The 20,282-nt window shown below is 36.9% G+C and overlaps 1 protein-coding gene across 1 annotated transcript in view; it reads right to left on the minus strand.

Moving 5' to 3' along the window:
- LOC108007883 (chaoptin) overlaps nucleotides 1-19,781 on the minus strand; it is a 381,371-nt gene extending 361,590 nt beyond the window's left edge. The window contains exon 1 of the mRNA XM_017071652.4: nucleotides 19,488-19,781. The gene's annotated coding sequence lies outside the window, so the exon portion shown is untranslated. The remainder of the gene's footprint in view (nucleotides 1-19,487) is intronic.
- Nucleotides 19,782-20,282: the final 501 nt, after the last annotated feature.

Raw genomic sequence — 20,282 nt, forward strand, 5'->3', positions numbered from 1 at the left:
CCAAGGCATGTGTCCTAAAACTATCAATTTAAAACATGGTCTAGGTCGGAATTAGACATGGTAACGTTTAAATTAAACTAAACAATTGTTATTCCTTTATAAAATCAAAGCTTTTCGTAACTGAAACTAAAATATAATCTATTATAAGTATTTTTTGTTTTAAATATTCATACAAGTACTATTTTCCACCATAGACCACCAAATGTATTATGCCTCGAGTGAGGGAATAAACAGTAAGCATACTTATGGCGGCACATGTGTATGTCTCACACTTATTGGAGAAAATTGTTGTGGAGAAGTACTTGAACTGGCTAAAAGTGGCCAGAGCAACTAAAGGCGCTTCCTGGCGTGCAGAGTGACTCTCGTCGAAGTTGCTCTTAAATTGCTAGCATTTTGCTGCCGAACAAGCTGCACACTTTGCCGCCCATTTAGCTTCGATGGCGAATGGCGAATGGCGAATGGCGATGCTTTGGAGAAATTATGCAAGGAATTTCGCAGAGCACACAGACAGAGCTGGCTGGAAAAAACAAATGTGAACGCAGGCAGGCGTACAGAGACAGGGCACAAAGGGACCGGGAACGGCAAAAAGGAAAATGCATTTGTGGCATCGACTGCCAGTTGACACACATATTTGCCATGCCAGCGACTTGGGGACATCGTCATAGGAGTCAATGACACGGCAAACACTCTTCCACACAATCACCTATCATCGTCCAAACACCCACCATCTGCACTGAACAAAAAAGGTCATCCAATCTGACTGGGTTTTGGAATAGGTAAACTCAAAACTCGAATTTGTTTCATCCAAGTCATTTTCTAATTATTACAGATCTAAGAATAAACACGAGTGTTTTTCATCAAATCATCATTAGTTGAATGCTTAATGGCTTTATACAGCACTTGTTTCGACCAATGGTCACCAGAAATCTGATGTTAGGGTAGTAATATCCCCATAATCTGACTTGAATTTATCATACAGAATAATAAAAATTAATTAACACAGGCCTGCCCTTAGCACACTGTTGTGCAGTGTTGTCAGCAAGAATTTTTCCTGTGGATGAGGCACCCAGCTCTGTGAAGCTCTGAAACCTGTCTAGGGAAACGACAGTCATCAGGAGTCAGCATCGACTAAAGCATCATTTTAACGTGTCATTTCAGCGTTTTGTGACGGAAATGTTTTGCATCATCGATACATCCACTCACTCACATCGCATATAAATGCAATGTGAATCTATGTGCCGACTGCATTCAATAATTTAATCACTCAACTCTCCTAGCAAGCTCTTTGTTAATTTCCTTAGATCAAATTTAGCCATTGCACTGCTTTGCGAAAACGGAATGAAAAAATAATTTAAGAAAGTGCTAGGAAATTCCAGCTTTTACCGAAAGTGTTTGTAAACTGAATTCACTGAAGAAAAAATTTTCAAAGTATATGGCGTTAAAATGCTATTTGTATGAATAATGTGCCTAACACTTAACTTAAAACCTCCTTTATTTTCTTATTGATGGTAACAGAAGAAACAAAATTTTTAAACAAGATGGTATTGTAAGTCTATGATATTTTCAGTGTACATATATGTGATTTGATTTCACCTTCGGCTGCAATTTAGTGATTAAATTTGCAGTTGATAACTTTTTTGAAATAAAATATGTTTTGTTTCTATATTGACAAAAACGATTTTTCTTGTCTTTAATAAACTCTTTAAAATTTTAATGCTTAATTTGTTTGCCATCTTATTGATCAAGCTCTTAATTTAAGAAATTGTATGATGACCAAATCCGATTAATTGAATTTCTTTTTGAATTTTATAACCGTTCTGTGTTTTTTTTTAATTTACAAATGTCGCATAAACAGGGAAAGTATGTAAAACGTAGAAGGAAGCGTTTCCGACTCCATAAAGTATATATGTTCTTGATCAGAGTCACTAACTGAGCCTTACTAGCCATGTCCGTCTGTTCGTATGAACGCTGAGAGCTCAAAAAATATAAATGCTAGAACGTTGGGATTAAGCATGCAGATTCTTGAGCTTCCTTCGCAGATCAAGATTTTTTCAGCAGGGTGCCACGCCCACTCTAACGCCTATAAGCTTCTTTACGGGTATAAAAATGTTTCCCTTACTTTAGAGTTAGGGTATGGTCACATTATACGTTACATTCAAATATTGGCATACTAATAAAGTGTTTTGACAATAGAAAAATATCACTTTTACTGAAAAAATAACCCCTTATCGAGTTCGAAACATAATTATACACGGTTCTCTTAAAGTAACGGGGTGTATGGGTAACAGGGAAAAAACGCGTTTCTGAGCCCATAATATATACCTATTCTTGATCAGGATCACTATCCGAGTCGATCTAGACGTGTCCGTGTGAACGCTTTGAGATTAAAGATTAAAGTATCGGCACGCATCGTCAATATCGTTACAGCCAGTAGATAAGAGTGAAAAGTGTGAAATGTAAAAATGTAAGGTAGATAAAATGAAGCAAGTATATGCATTTTGAAGACGTTTAGTTGAGGAATCTGATATCGAAACACTCGACTGTAGCGCTCTCCCTTGTTTTATTTTTGAGCTATTGTAGCTAATAATATTTTTTAGTTTCAGTAATTTTGTTGGAGACTGTTATGAATTCAAATGTATTTAATAGAAGCGCTCAATAATTGTAATAATTTTTGATAAGCACTCAGATCCCTGCCGCATAACCTATTATAATCCAAAAGGCAGTTGTCGCATTTAGATAACAAATAATATAAATATTTTGGTTGCCGTTTTTTAATATTATTATTACTCTCCCATTGTTGTTGCAAGCTATTGTTTGTTTATACACCGTTATCGGCTAATTATTTACAGTTTGCCACCACACCACCCATGGGTGACTTTCCAGGGTTTCGGGCCTTGTGTTTGGGCCAAATTGCCAAATTCGCATTTTATTGTAAAGCCGAATTCAAACTAAAATTGTCTATGATACAGAAAATGTAATAACAGAAATAAATTAGGATGGTAATGTAACAGGTAAATAGGAGAAGTGTGACAGGACTCGCTTATGTCATAACTAATATTAAAAATATTTATATTTTTATATTATATTAAATTTACACCCTTGCAGAGGGTATTATGATTTCAGTCAGAAGTTTGCAACGCAGTGAAGGAGACGTTTCTGACCCCTTAAGGTATATATATTCTTGATTAGCATGACTAGACGAGTCGATCTAGCCATGTCCGTCTGTCCGTCCGTTTCTACGCAAACTAGTCTCTCAGTTTTAAAGCTAGCGGGCTGAAACTTTCCCAAAAGTCTTCTTTCTTTTGCAGGTAGTAAATAAGTCGGAACCAGCCGGATCGGACAACTATATCTTATAGCTTCCATAGGATTAATCGAAAAAAACATTTTTTTAAATTATATCTGTGGTGCTTTGTAACATATTACCTATTACGCTAGGAATTAACATTTTTTAATTAGTTCTGAATTTCGAATTTAATTTTATCAAAATCGGACGACTATAAAATATAGCTGCCATAGGAACGAGCGGAAAATAGGTGGGAAAATAATTTGAAACAAATTATAGCTTCTGTGTTTTTTGACATATTATCTTATACTATTGGGAATATCATTTTTTGTATTGTTAAATTTAATAATTATAACTGCAAGGGTATACAAACTTCGGATTGCCGAAGATAACTTCCTTTCTTGTTTAAAATTTGAAAGAGAGTAACGGGTATCTGATAGTCGAAGCACTCAACTATAGCGTTTCTTCTAGCTTAAGTTGAAAATATTTTTAATGTGCTTAAATCAAGTTGATTGGCGGTATTTACATTGTTTATATCAATAACTAAACTATTAGTCCAGTCAGTAGTGTATACTTATCAACAAGTTGTTAAGTAAACTCAATTTAACTCTTTCCTTTTCACCATTTTGTTTTGAAAACATTGAACTCAAAATGTGCTTACACGGTTTTCAAGAAGAAATGTTCTCAATTCAAGAAAAATTTGCTTGAATATTTCTCTCTGCGTAAAGCTTTAAAAAGTATAAATGGGCGGACTTGGTTAGATCGACTCAGCTGCTGACTCTGTTCAGGAATATATTGGGTCGAAAATCTCTCCTTTACTGCGCTGTAAGCTTCTGACTGAAATTATACAACCGTCTGCAAGAGTACAAGTAACAACCCCTTGAGATGACTATCGTGAATTAATTCCACTTTCAGTCATGTTTCTTGGCGGAGAAATAGAGAAGAACTTTAAGATTTGGCATCCAGTTGCCATGCACCAAGCTCGATGAGTTGTGAGGGCCATTTATTCATTGAAAATAACTTAGCTAAGCTCTCAGTTTAAAATTGAGAGCGAGGAATAGGAAGTACGAGCTCCAGTAATAGATGTTCGAGCTCCAGATCCCGATTTGGGCTTTTTAAAAAACCAAAGCTTAAACAGTGACAGGTATGGACACTATTTGTGAATCGTCACTGGAAATGAAGTAAGAAAAACAATTTTAAGAAATACAAAACACTTTAAAATAACCTTATAAAAATTAGGGATACGAGTTCTGTTTGCGTAAAAAAATTGCAGAACACAATTTATGAGTTTTTAACGCTGTTCACAAATAATGATTTTTGACTTTAGCTTATTATATTAGAAACACTTATTAAAAATCATTCTAATACGAAGTAGTTTTTATTAATCAAGCAACTAGCTCACTGGATTGATACATATGTGGTTAACTATATGAGTTTGATGAGGCCCCTTCTGGCCACGTTCATGGCCACATTAAGGCCAAAATGTGTAAACGCTCAGTGTTTTTCGTGGCCAAATGCCAACTCATCCGAAACAGCGATAAAATTGCATTCAATTGTTAGCGCCTATCTGTTTGCATATGTTGGCGGAGATTGCACATAATTACAGTGGTATAATAATGAAAATATATGGCAATGTGAAATGTAAAAAAAGTGAAATCAAACCCAGACGCGACAGTCCCTTTGGGTGAATATTGTTTGACCTCTCGGGGCGGCATTATGGAAAAGTAAATAAGCCCGCACTTATACACACGTACGTATGTGGATACGCCAACTGTAAAATTGCGTAAGTGGGCGTGAAAGTAGGCGGCAGCCGTGTGCCCGCACTTCCGCTTCCGGTCCTACATCACTTTGCCTGGCCTACGTGTCTGGTCTGCTATCTTCGGCACACAGAGAAATCTTTCGAGGTCTTAAAGAGGTGAATAATAATTTATATTTATTCCGAATTCTAAATAGAAAATAATCTTTAATTGTGCATATATTAACATTTTTCTTCGGAGTAAGAATGCTTTTTCAAATAATAGTAAAAAATATAAAAATTATGTTAAATATGAGAAATGCTGTAATATAATAATAATAACAAGGAAGAACGCTATAGTGCGTCGACTATCAGATACCCGGTACTTAGCGAAGGGGAGTTGGAGATATACCAGCAGCAAAGCGAGATTGTAAAGCGACACCTGTATATTAGAGTGGGCGTGGCAGACGATATCGATAGGTATTGACGAGACCAATAAATTTCAGTTAATTTCACGAATATATATACTTTATGGGCTCGGAGACACTTCCTTCTACCTGTTACATACTTTTCCTTTAATACAATATACCTTTTTACTCTATGAGTAACGCGTTTGAAAAGCTAACCATTGAATTACTAATGCGTTCGACTACTCTAATACTTTGGCTTTCCTTACTGCACTCTAGTCTACTTGTTGCAGAAGCACCCAATTTGTGGTGAATCCTTAACTTGGTTGTTGTAGGGGTTTTTAGGAAATTTTTTGGTTGCATACCTTTTGAATACTTCATTTCCTTTCACTTTTTACCAGATTCAACCCCAAGTTCCCCCCGTGGAAACGTGCATGGGTTTACGTAACCAAAAGCCGTAAACACAGCAGAACATAAAATATAAAATTCGAGGAAAACAAAAAGAAACTTTTTTGATGTTTAAATTATGTTGACATCCTTCTTATGTGAGCTCTCATAAAATGGAGCAAAAGAAGAAGAATAACAGCAGCCTGAGCGGCAACGTCTGGGAAGTCGCATCATCAGTTGAAAACGGGTTGAGACCAAAATCGGGATTGGCCTTTTTAGCTTCGGAACAGTGGGCACACCGATTTGTGCTTTATAATTTATTAATAATGTATATTTAATGCATCGTAAATTTACGCTAGTTATCTATTTATAATTAAACCCCCTTGTAGCTCATAGTATCGTTTAGAAGATTGTAGCACATCGAAGAAGACGATTCTGACCCAATAAAGTATATTTATAACCGGCGAGTAATGCCAGATTTTCCGTCCATTTCAATAGCGCTGCCTTAACGGTGCTTATTAAAGAAATTAAGGCATATAACAAACGCGTTTAAGAATCCGCGCATTGGATTCAAAGTTTATCACTAATACGCACTTAGTAAAATTTTTCTTTATTTTTTTCTTGAAATAATGGCGAAATCACCTGTGTTGATTTATCTTTTTTAAAAAAAGGAAGTGGAATATATTGGTACAGTATTATATTAAGCTGTTAAAAGCATCCGGACCCATATATAAAATTTTTTTTATTTTTTTTATTATTGTTTATATTATTTTGGTTTTAACCATTTTAGTGTAACCATTAGTATATAACCATTAACCATTTAGTATATAGTATAACACTTCAGCTTCACTCTGTGGCGCGAACGGTTGTGGTCTCTCATCCAAGACGGGTTTGGTCGAGGTTCTTACCTATGTTCTTACCTATGTTCCAATGGGATATAATATAATAATATATAAATTGGATTGCAAACTGTTAATAAATAAACACTTTTAATACATTTTCCTATTTTCAGGAAACAACTGTCATCACAATAAAAACGGCTCTCTTGGTTAACAAAATACAATGAAAACAAATTCATTTATTATACTTTTAAAGTAAGTTTAAGAGCATTTCGGATAATTTTTTGTTTTAACTGGCTTTTGTACATAACATATTTCTTCTTATCGTCTCCGAAATCGCACAACCTTATCTCTTAATCAATCCCACTGTGCCTTAATTTAATAACAAAGCATGTGGGCTTAGCCAGCGTCCCAAAGACTCTACAGTCGGCTCCAATGAAGGATGTGAAAATGGCTATACGGATGAGTCCTGATCCACATCCGGATCCCTATCCGGGTTGGGTCCGGGTTCGGGTTCGGGTCGCTGATTAGCGCATATGACGTATACAACATGTTACTGTCCCTTTTTGCGGCCATCTCGGATGTGTGTGCTGTTCCTTTGTCTTGTCCTTTTAAAAACCATTTTTTGTCCAAGGCATCTGTTTGTGTTTTCGCTTGTCCCTTTTCCTGCATTTTTTTCATACACAAAGTTTGTTTGTGTTTGTTATATCGTAGCTATTATATTATTTTAAGCCCCACAAAGAGCTCATTAATATCCACACATAAACAGGCCAGGAGAGGGACATGAGTATATTCTCATAGACTAAAAAATGTATTTCATGTAAGGAAGGGTAAATAAATGACATCTAAGAGCATATGTTCTGCTGAAGAAGGAAAGGATTAATCTGAACACGTTCTTTGTTTATTTTATACAAGCCAATTTATTTATCTCTGTATTTCTAAGGCTTTGAAAATTCATATTTATTCATGCCATTTTCGGTATCTTTTAATCAGTTGAAGAATTCATAGCTAAGCATTAATGCTTTACTACATAATTATACAGTGGTCTTTAAGTAAAAGGTAAGTAAATATTTGTTTGCAGCATAATTTATTGAAAAAATTTTTAAAACTTGTTTGATTTCTAGCTAACAACGTTTGTATATCGTATTGATAGGTTAACAGAGTATTTTTGTTGAATATGCTACTTTTTAAAGTTTATTTTAATTTATTTATATTTATAAAATTACTTTTAAGTTCACTACTGTAGTTCTGAACGCAGCTGTTTGAATTAAATACATATCCCATCTAACATACTGAACCAATTGAGACATAAATTATGAAACGGATTTGTGCTGTTAAAGCATATTATAATGTGACGAGCCTCAAAGAGCTATCTTAGTCGTGTGGGTATGAAACTATATGTACCTATGAAGCTGTACACACAGCCCTCGGACTGGACAACAGAAAATCTACCCATGTCCTACCCATTTTTCCACCCGTGTGTCCACAAGGGCTTTCGTGTCTTTTATTTATTATGCAAGCCAGGAAAGTCCAAAGCCCTTGAAATAATGCCACAAAATAATTTAAAAGTAATCAGGCAACAAATGTTTGCCTTGTTCAGAGACACATTCTATCACTCTTTTGTCCCCAGTTCTTGGGATTACGCCCTATTTCAGGGGAGTAAGGGAAAACGTTTTGGGGCCTTCCGGAATGCATGGCAATCTTCAGGACTCACTAATTGCTAGACCCACTATAAATTTGTTAAAGACGACTGGCAAATATGTTACTCCAAGGCATTTATAATTAATTAGCAGCACTAATTTGATGCCCTCGAATGGCCACAACAGTTGCCGCAATTTGTTGCCAGATGGAAAATTTGTTTCCAGATTTTCCTGTCGGAAAATTTAGCTGGCTAGGCCAAGGTCAATGGGATTTATGTGGAATGCTTTTTATGGCTGCCAAAAAGGAGGTATTTAAGCAAAATATTGCATATTGAAAAATCCTTCCTTTACAGAATTTGTAGTTCTTTTAAACTGCTTCGGAGTACATATTCTTATACCTTAACAAAAGTTTTAAAGCCTTCCCCTCGGTTTGTCTTGAATCGTTTACCTAAAGTTAGAGAGGTTGTGCAGATGCACACAGGGAAAAACACCGTGCTAAAATCAAGTACGTTTGCACGTGTTACTAAACCACATTTTTATTGGGTTTTAAGTAGCGTTCCACTCGATTTTCTTTTAACACATTTGATTGTAGGGCCCTTTTGTTCACTTCCGTCGTCTTGTCACTTTCAGCTACATAAATTGCATTCAAAAGTAGATCGTGGAATTAGTTCGGGTTCAGCTTAATTTTTGAAATGCATGCCGGAACACGTATTTCTGTTCCCAACCCTCAAAAAACTCCTCCATATCCATTATGCAGTGCATTAATGAGCGACCAGAGACGCAATAATTTGCCAACCGACTGAAGTTTATCTGTTTTTTCTACAGAAGCTTTGACAAATTGAATTAAAGCCAGAGCAGACACAAAAATAAATAATGATAAAGCAAAACAAATGACACTTGAGACAATGGAAATGTACGAGCGAAGCATCCAAGCGCTCAAGTGACTTAAACGGAAGGAAGTTGCGTCGGTCAATACAATTAGTTTTACTTAAAAAGCACTCAAATAATTTAAATTTAATTGGGGTCAAGAGAGCCTTGCGAGAATGTGCGAGCGGGGAGCCAACTGCAGACATGTCCGCCATGATGTCTGCTGCATCTGACATTATCTAATTAGGCAGAAGTCGGCTCCTCGCCCGTCGCCGCACCAATTGCGTGCACTCGAAATGATTTATTTCAGCCCCCAGCCGATGCCCAGAGCCTCAGACCGATGACAACGAATGCCAATGTCATGGCTGTGAAATGGGTGCAGATATGCCCCTACAGGGGCAGTGGCGGATTAGAGATGATGCCAATTCCGCCCACCAGCTTTTAAGCCATTTATGAACGAATAAATGTATTGCGAAAGACTTCGACTTTCAATGTGGGCTTATAAATACCAAAAAATATCGATTATATAAACCTACAAGATTAATCGACACTCCAAAGATCAGCCTTTGATATTTGCAGTTAAAAGTGCGGTAATACTTATTAAGTGGTCCAAGATCAGCCTCGACCATAAGCGTAGTTACGGACCTCCAAAAGAAATAGTTGTTACAATTCAATTATTTATAACTTAAAAAAAGTGGAAGTGGACCCTCAGTTTTGTGTATTCTATAAATGGCTTTTCTATATTTTGAAATACGAAAATAAGAAAGTTTCAATAGGAAATATAGAGTAAAAGAAAAGTGTCACATAACCCCATTGACGTTTAGGGAACAGGAATAATATTTTTATAAACACCGTGTGATAATCGGCGTTATCGCTTGCAGGCGTAATTGCATCAGGCGTTGATACTATAATTATTCAGGTTTAATGCGAATATTTTTCAAAAAGTAAGCATCAATATCGTTATGTTCTTCAAATACTTATCAAAACACGCCGCAGAACCCAATATATTGCGATAGTGGACTATGGGGAATTTGGCTACTTTCCCTGCGAATCATATCATATAGCTGCCATAAGAATGATCAGATCAACTTTGCTATTTTTAGAGTAAATTGCATAAAACTTTGAAAGTATTAAAAATTTAGAATAAATCTTATAGTTGTAATAGAAAAAAAAACTGTATAGAATTCTATTTTTTTTCTCCTATTATTTTTTTGTTGAACTTATTGCGGTATTTATACCCGTTACTCGTAGAGTAAAAGGGTATACTAGATTCGTCGGAAAGTATGTAACAGGCAGAAGGAAGCGTTTCCGACCCCATAAAGTATATATATTCTTGATCAGGATTACTAGCCGAGTCGATCTAGCCATGTCCGTCTGTCCGTCTGTCCGGATGAACGCTGAGATCTCGGAAACTATGAGAGCTAGGCTATTGAGATTTGGCGTACAGATTCCTGAGCTTCGTACGCAGCGCAAGTTTGTTTCAGTAGACTGCCACGCCCACTCTAACGCCCACAAACCGCCCAAAACTGAAACTCCTACAGTTTTGATGCTAGATAGAAAATTTTAACTGAAATGTATTGTTCTCATCAATACCTATCGATTGACCTAAAAAAAAGTTTGCCACGCCCACTTAAACGCCCACAAACCGCGAAAATCTGTGACGCCCACAATTTGGATGCTAGATAAAAAATTTTAACTGAAATGTATTGGTGTCGTCAATACCTATCGATTGATCCAAAAATAAATTTGCCACGCCCACTCTAACGCCCATAACGCTTAAATCTGTCTACCGCCGGTAGGTGGCGCATTTTAATTTCGCTTTGCTGCTTGCATATCTCCATTTCCCTTTGAGTAACGGGTATCTGATAAACGAGGTACTCGACTATAGCGTTCTTCCTTGTTTTATTTTACAATTGCTTAACGCTAGGTTTCGCGTTACCTTAAACATTTATAAAAGTCTACTTTATATCTTCAGCCCACAGTGCAATGAAATGGGCATTTGCTAATTTTGAGGTTATGATCTAAAGAATTTAATTTCTGCAAGAATCGGAAAAAGTATTTTTCCTAAAAAATTCATTTTAACAAGAACTTCTTTTAAAATCTTAAAATATATAAAAAGTGGACTTTTTGGGTCAATCGGAAGGGGTTTGCGAGTCTAATACATTACACTTAAAACTTTTTTCCAGCATCAAAATTTTGGGCACTACAGATTGTAGGCGTTAGAGTGGGCGTGGCAACCTTTTTTTTGGGTCAATCGATAAGTATTGACGAGACCAATACATTTCAGCTAAACATTTTTTTGGTAGCATAAAAGTTGTAGGCAATACAGTTTTGGGCGGTTTGTGGGCGTTACAGTGGGCGTGGCACTCTGCTGAAACAAACGTGAGCTGCGCAAGAAGCTCAGAAATCTACATACCAAATCCCAACTTTCTAGCTTTTGTAGTTTCCGAGATCTCAGCGGTCCTTCGGACGGACGGACAGACGGACATGGCTAGATCGACTCGGCTAGTGATCCTGATATATATATATATACTTTATGGAGTCGGAAACTCTTCCTTCTACCTGTTAAATACTTTCCGAAGAATCTAGTATACCCTTTTACTCTACGAGTAACGGGTATAAGTATATATACTCACTTTAACTGTTGATTACAGGAACAACATGATTAATTTAGAAACGCTCATCCCTTGATTTCATTCCAAAAACTGAACTTTGAATGCTTAATGCTCTTCCTTTTTGCAATTTCAGCCATACGACGAATTTCCTAAACCCGATAATGAAACTTATAACATCTGTTGTCTAACCAAAAGCGCTCCCGAAATTCCTTAAACGTAACATTGAAGATTGGTCTTAAGTTAAAGTATCTCAGACACAGACTATTAAAAAATGGGTTTTGTCCAGAAAAGTGGTGAAATTCCCCATAGTGCAGTGGAGCGGTGGTGAATTCTATGGACCCATTTTTGGCCCACTTGTTTGCTCCTGCATGCAGGGCCACCTTAAGTCTTAAGCAAGTTGCCGAATGGGAAACCACTCTCACATGCACTGATAAAAACAGTACCTCTGTAGCTTTTATAACTCAGTTGTTTGGAAAAAAAAAATTTCATTTAGTTTTTATTATATCTGGCGGACGGAAGACACGATATACATAAACCAAAAGCAGGTGGATTTGTATTTACAAGACCTATTACGAGAAAAATAGTGGATTTTATTTAGCAAAGCTATTAGTAACTCCAAAAAGAATTTTTCAAAAATCATTTTGCTTATTTTTTTTATTTATTGAATGTGACAATGTCAGAAAAAAGTAGTATGAAAAAAAAAATATATAATATACATTTCTAAACATTTTCAAAAAATCATTTCGGTCTGCACTTAATTCTTAAATCTAGTCACTTTTGTACAAAAAACAACTACTATTTATTAATAAAGTAAGAAAGTTTCCGGCATGATGATAGCGAATAATTGTAACATCAATATTCACTTATTTTAAATTTATATTGGGTCTCAACTATATTATAGTAAGAGATATTGGAAATATATATATATTGGAAACAGAAAATGAAATAAACAATGTACAGCTAAATTACATTAATATTATAAGTTTACTAACGACTTGCCACTCACGGGAATTAACACTGTGTATTTTATGCGTCTATATACCGAGCACTTTCCGAATAAGCAGATGAGAATTTTCGGAGTTGACAGATATTTAAATCCAAAATGTGCTCAATGTGGGAACTTTTTCAGCACCAACGATCTTAAAATGGTAAGCATGAAATTGTTTTTAAGGTAAGATAGCTTGTACTTGATTTTAGCACGGTGTTTTTCCCTGAGTGTATGTAGCAGGTAGAACACAGAGATAATTCTGACGTTCTCATCTGAGTTGAAAATGTTCTTAAAAATAGAACGACATTTTTAAGTTAAAAATGTTTTTATTTTGCTCTAGTCAAGTTGAATTGGCGGTATTTAAGTACATTGTATGTACAAATAAACTATTAGCTCAGTCCTTAGTGTATACTTATCAAAAAGTTGTAAAATAAACTCAATTTAACTTTTCTCTTCTCACCATTTCGTTCTTATATTGATACCAAAATGTACTTGCACGGTTTTTAAGAACGAATGTTCTCAATTCAAGAACAATGTTCTTTGATAGTTTTCTTTGTGAAGAAAGCGCTTCTGATCCCATAAAGTGTATTTATTCTTGATCAGGATCACTTTCCGAGTCGATCTAGCCGTTTTTTTTTTGTTGCTCCAAATAAATCTAAGTTTGGTGCCCACGGGTTGTAATATTTGGGTCTTCCATCGAAATTGTTTTAAAGTTTACCGAGAAGTGACCCCAATTGGGTTCCACCTTTCACGTGGAATAAGCCATATTTAACACCTAATCTTTTAATCGTATTGAGTGCGACAAACGTGTCCATGTGTAATATTTTCGCAGTGTGCCAGTTTTTGGGGGCGGACGGTGGGCGGTGGGCGGGAACGATGGTAACCGCAACATTTTAGTTGCATTTGCGACGTTCACCGCAAGAGGCAACGCCGCAAGGACCAAGGACATTTACCTAAATTAAAGCTAATGAATTGCCTCTTCGCAGTGAATACCCCCCCCCATTCAGACCACCCGGCTGCGTCCACAAAAACCACACCCCACCGCCCCCGCAGTGCTGCCACTTTGCTGTCTGCTTTAATTTGCATTGCACTTGTGTATGTTTACATTTTTTATTCCATTCATTTTCATTCTTGTTGCGCCTTCTCGCCATCTATTTTTGCCTCTTCTCCCCCGCCACTTCGCTTATTCATTTATTTTTGTGCTTTATTTTAATGAATAAGTGCATTAAATGGCCAAGGGGGGCTGAAGGGGGGGCTGAGGAGCGGAAACGGACATGGCGAATGACTGAATGGTTGTGCCTTAGACACTCACCCACACACGCGCAGGGAATATGAATAAATGTGTGTGGGTAAAGTGAGGCCTCCAAAAGAATTTCCAGACCAAGCAACACGAATGCACAAGAGCCTTGGAATGGGCCTCGTTTCACAGCAGCCCAAAATGATAGTGTATAAAATATTTAAAAGGTAACTGTAATAGTTCAAAGCAAACATAATTTTTAATATGAATGGGAATACTAAACATACCTAAAACCCACTTTTGTTCTGCTTTTACAGTAACAGTTTTCCAAAAAATTGTATTTATCGGGGTGCCACAGAATGGGGGTGAATTTCTTACGTTCAATATAAATTTTATAGGACCCAGAGCTGATGCGATTTCTGTGGCACCCTGTATATGAACTGTCCTTTTTAACCACACAAATACAAATGTAGAGGCTCAAGCACACAATATATGTATACAAGCAAGCCAACGCGTACAAAGTAATGTTTTTTGTTTTTTAGAAAATCTACAGTGGGTCAAAAACGCAAATTTGTTACTTTATAATTTATTTAGACACATTTCTCCTTAGCCTAAAGGAATTGTATTAGTTTTTCGTATTATGTTCGGTGGCTTCAATTAATATAGAATTTCTTGCTCTTAATCATCTTAAAATAAACTTGAAAAAATCAGTTTTAAAGAGCACTTAGACTTGGAAAATCACATGGCCTAGGTTTGAAATTAACCAAAAAATTCCATAAATATACGAACTTAATCAAACGGCGATTTTTTAAAAACTTTGGAGATTTGTTCAGTTTTGCATAAAGTTTTTAACAAATTAAAGTCACATCTTTGCTTCGTAAATAGTTTTTTGAAGCCAAACCCATACACGTCTGCTATAAATTTTTTCCAACAATTTGACTGAACTAACTACAAGGTTTGTCTCAAAAGTTCCCGAACATTTGGTCAGGTCATTTCTAGAGTTTCCACCTTTTTGTGAGAACCAGTGTTGGAAACATGCACCTTTCATTGACATTCTCTTCAAACGTTATATTCGGGACTTTGGAAGTGGGGCTGTCCAATATGACAGTATGTTTGCGTCATCGAAACAAAAAGGAGTGTTGACAATGATAATGCGACTTCTCATCGATCGACCGATGTGACCGATTTTTTACCTACAATAAAATATTAACCATACGCCGTATTCGCCTGATATGGCACCCTGCCTCTTCTTCCTGTTCGGCCACCTGAAATTATCCATGAAAGGTCGGCGCTATGTTGACGTGGAGGGCATCCAAAATACCAAAAGGCCATTGCGGACGTCAATTAAAAACCCTCTTTTGAAATGTTGTTTGACCGAGTTAATAAGTGTATTGAGGCGTAGAGAGATTACTTTAAAGAATAAAAAACGAATATGCAAAATTCCGTTGTATTTTTTATATCATTAAAAAAGTTCGTAAATTTTTATGATTTAATTTGAATTTGAAGAAACGTAACCCAAAAGCATTTGAAAAGTCAAGGACAAAGGAGATTTAGGCCATAAAGTAGAAGAATTTTTAAAATGCATCATTAAAATGCATCAATTTTTTTAGCCGACTTTAGCTGTTTCAAAAATTTGTTTTAAAAATCGTTACTTAAAAAAAATGATATTTTACGTAATTATATTAAAAATATCTGGAATGTCTTCCCTGCATAAAAAACTAAAATTTAAAATACAGACTATACTCAGCTGCTTATGATATTAAAATAAGCAATTTGTTGGTTGATGAAGGCCGGGAATCTGCACATAAAGGTCTCAAAAAAGATGGTGGCACAAACATTAACATGCAACCCCTGTTTTATAAACACTAAGGTGGGTAAAGTAAACCCAGCTTTATGACAAGGGCCCACACTATGCCAATTACGGCACCTACTCAAACGCAACTGGTTGGCTGAGCGAAATGCACTCAAAAGGCGCAGTTGCCATATCCATGGCAATGCAATTACCAATTCCACGACTCTAAGTCGATGTCCTGGCACTCACGTGAACACAGGTTCTGCATCCGCTTTCCGTTGTCTGTTTTTCCCCACTGTGCAATGAGGCGGGTGGCACAAATAATTGCCTTAAATTAGCGCTGCATTCGGCGGACTGCTGCTGCTGGTGGGCGGACAGATAGAAGGACGTTGCCTGGCATCAGCATCAGCATCAGCATCAGATTCAGAGTCAGCTCCAGTGGCAGTTGCCTCGTTACAAGTACTTTATGCAGTAATTGCAGTACTTGTCCCGGCTGCTTTTGCTGCTTTTGCTGCTGCTGCGTTCAAGTGCAATTCTTTTTCGCTAATGAAAAGCGCAGTCAAAAATATAAAAATATATCGCATGCCAAATGAAATAAAGTTATCTGCTCGTCAGCAGCAGCTTAAGCTTCCACATAGAAATGGTTTAAAGACAATGAATGAATATGCATTTCGGACAAAAGTAGATTTTCTAAAAGAAGGGAGCAGGCAGTGGCAATTATAAATAATAATAAATGCGCAAGTAGCGAAAAGTTCTTTAAGCCCTGTCCCTAACCAACTTATTCTTGGTGGGTGGAGTCGCAAGTCTTAGGTCTTATAGTTCTGTCTTTAAGTTTAAGTTGCTGCGAAAAGCATTTTGTACAGCATCCTTCAATTGGAACTATTGTTAAAGCCAACGAAACAACTTTAGCTTCGAACCTTCTAAAAACGAAACAAACTAAATATTTGAAGCTATGCAGCAAACAATATGCTCGTAGTTGAGGATTTTTTAAAATGTGCTCAAAATCCCACAGAACAAAATCATATCCATCAGTTTGCCTGGTCATTTAGTTTCTCAAGTTTGGCCAGCAAAGTGTTCTCGACACTTTGGTTAGTTATATCTTAAAGTGCTACAATTTTTTCCCTTTTTTGGAGATCCTGGAATTGAAGCCCCCTACTTTGCCCACCTCTGACTAAGGTTTCAATTCCAGTGGCTTAGGGCGTCGGGTGTTTAGGGGGGTCTGCACAATTTCCGCTGAAATTTATGTGCCTTGCCCCCAGAAAAGCAGCAACAAATGTACAAGGGCAAGAGGAAGACGCATCAAGGCGCGCACTGGATGCAAAAAATTGTAAACACTTATTTACTGTCCATTTCCGCTGGCTTTTGATGTGCCACTGGTATTTTCTGCTGCCCGGCTTATAGCTGGAAAATGCATTAGGCAACATTTCCATTTGTATTACCATTTGTATTTGTATTTGCAGTCATTTTTCCTTGTGCAGGGTGCCGAGTGCTTATTTATTCAGCTTGAGCTTTGTTTGCTGGTTTTTCACTTGCATTCCGCCGGGAGGTGCCGCAGGCCCGGCCACCGCCCTCTGGCCCACGTCCTTCACGGTTCACTTGGCCAAATCAATTCCGTAGCTCAACAGACGCCATCCCATGTTCATGTATCGAAGTGGCAGTCGACAGTGCACCTTCCGGGGCGCAAAATGATTCACGGGAACATTGATTGCGAAACTCGAACTTTAATAAGGGTATTAATTTAAAGCCCCGGGAAATTGAAACACATTCATATTTTAAGCTGGAACTTTTAAGCTGTTATAAAGTGTTGTGACTTGAATTACTTTATATTTTCCAATGGAAAATTTTGTATATCTCTTATAGATCCGAAGTCGAAATTTGAGGAAGCCCCATTCGGGAGAAAAGTGAATGGAAATATGGTATTCATAGTGTATGCAACGAAAAATTCGTCCGGGAACCGCCGCTGGCTTAAGCCGTAACTTTTGTTTAACATTACGATAAAAAACCATATTGTAACTGGCTAAACAGTTTTAAGGAATATTTTTAATTATTTCTTTAAAAGGCCATTTTAAGCAAATATTGTTACTGAAAGTGTTGTGCGCAACAAGGTTGTAAGTAAGTACTGCAATACCAAATTCAAGAAAAGAACCATATCAACCATTTCACAAAAAAATGTATATTTTAATTGATATAATTTTATTACAAAATTTTGTTAAACCCCTTTTGTAAACCGATTTCCTTGTCCTCAATTAGAAATTTAGGTAAGTACATTATGAACGAATTTTACGGCAACAATATGATATCGTCGTCTGATCTAATCAATAGCCTTTAGACTATAGATCGAAAAGAATTTTTGACAAGTCTTTATTAACGCGATTTGCGATGGTGATCATGTCTTTTTTCTGGAAACAAAATATAATAGATACTGCGAGGATATAAAACGAAATTCAGTACGTTGTCCTGGCCAATATAGTTTATTTGATAAACCATATAAAAGGGTTATTATTATTATTTATTTATTATTAAGCACATTTGCATTTACAAGCAAACTGAAAAAATATTAAGCAATGTTTTTAATGGTTAAACAGTTTTTTGTTCTTAAAATGGTTATTTAGTATAAAAAAATGTGACCACTAAGCCAAAACAATTTATTTGCTGCGGCTGTAGTGCAATTTATTTAATATTAAATTATTTTTGAGTTCTGAAGTCCCTCCAGCAGCTCCAAAAGCGGTACCCTTTCATTATTTATAGTGAATAAGTTTTTTTTTTATTTTTATACACACTGAAATTCTTGGCATGAAAATTATTGCGTTATGTGCAAACCCAGCTCTAAAATTGAAAAAGATGTTGAAAATATATAACATTTTGGTGTCTAGGTTCCATTAGGTAGGAATAGTTGAGGGTTAACTTTCATTTGAGCCATAAAGTTTTGTTGTTTCAACACACTTTTAAGGAAATAATAGCCCACATTTATGTATTATGTACACTGTGAAATATTTGTGGGGTTTTGGATTGTCACCGCAGTTTGGATTTTAAAATCTGAAAGTACTGGTTGAAACTCCATTTGCGGTTTCTCTAGCTTGGCTCGCGTTTGGGTGTTATTATAGCGACTTCAAGATTCCAAGATTGGCTATATTTTAGGGGACGATTGTAATGTTTTTTTTATTAGCTTAGGGTTATTACAAGATAACAACCTATATATAAAGTTTTAAATGCAAAAAAATGTATAGAAAAAATTGTGTTTTTGAGTCTAAATTTGTATATTCACAGTATTCAATTTCTATATATTTATACTTAAGTTTTGCACGGGCCTATGTTTTTACCTACAATAAAATCCAAATTCGACTAGTTTTGTTGAGTATTATCAGATTATGAATTCCAAGCTGCGGTTACATTTTCCGTATATAGTATAATAGTTACCAATTATTATATATATAAAACTATTTATTTGAGTGCAGTGTTTAGAAATGAATGTAAATGTTTCATGATTTCCTAACTTGCGGTCTCTTAAATTTATTTGATTTAATAAAAGCCCTATTTTCGGGCATTTGTCTTAGTATTTTCCACCTAGTCATCCTCAATCAATCAATTTGTCGCTGTCATAATAACTGTGCATCAGCAGAAAAGTTGGCTCGATTTTCCCGAAAGGCTCGAACTGCGGTTTAGTTTTTGGGGTTACGGCTTATATCTTGGCACTCACCCGAGAAACTGGCACGTGTTTTTTATTTGGGCTGCACTTTCTGTTTCGGAATTTTCACACACACTTCGAGCTCCGGCAAAGTAAAGCAACAAAAGTGCTCTATTCCCGCACTAAACACTCAAAAAATTAATCAACACTCGCGTGGGGTCACAGAATCAAACATAATATGTGTGTTGTAAATGATATTCTTCTTTTGATTTCGTGAACTTTTGATGGGCTTGCACTCGCAAAATCTCGACAATGTCTGGGGTGCGAAAATCGGGCGTCGCCTCTCCGCTGGACCGCAGCAGTTGGGAAACGCGCAAAGACTGAATTGCGGCACAGCCCGCCAGCTGCCGGCAACTGTATCCCTCGCTCGGCTTTCCCCGACTTTCCCCGGCGAGGCGGTACGAGCGGCCCCGAACTTTCGCCGACATCTCAGCAGCATCCCCGAAGTGGCTTGTTGCCGCAACATATCGGCGGTGCTCGGCGTTGTTGTCGTTGTCATCGGCGCTCCTCGGTGTTTTCTTTTTTCTGTTGTTGCCGCCGCGAGGAAATTCCCGCCGCGGGGGCAGCGCTTTTCCTTTTTCCACGGTGTGCTATTTCTGTTAACGCCGCCAATGCCGCTGGCTCACGTGTGCGTTAGGTCAGTGACGCTTCGCATGGCATCGTCTGGATGTTCAATTTATTTTCACGCTGCGCCTGCACCGGTGGAAAGTTATCAGCCCAAAGCTAATTAGATGAATTGAATCTCGGCCCTGCTGTCATAGCTGAAAACGCGGAATAGCAGGACAGACTTAGTTTTAACGGCCCTCG

The sequence above is a fragment of the Drosophila suzukii genome, chromosome X, assembly GCF_043229965.1.
Source record: "Drosophila suzukii chromosome X, CBGP_Dsuzu_IsoJpt1.0, whole genome shotgun sequence".
Taxonomy (NCBI): Eukaryota; Metazoa; Arthropoda; class Insecta; order Diptera; family Drosophilidae; genus Drosophila; species Drosophila suzukii.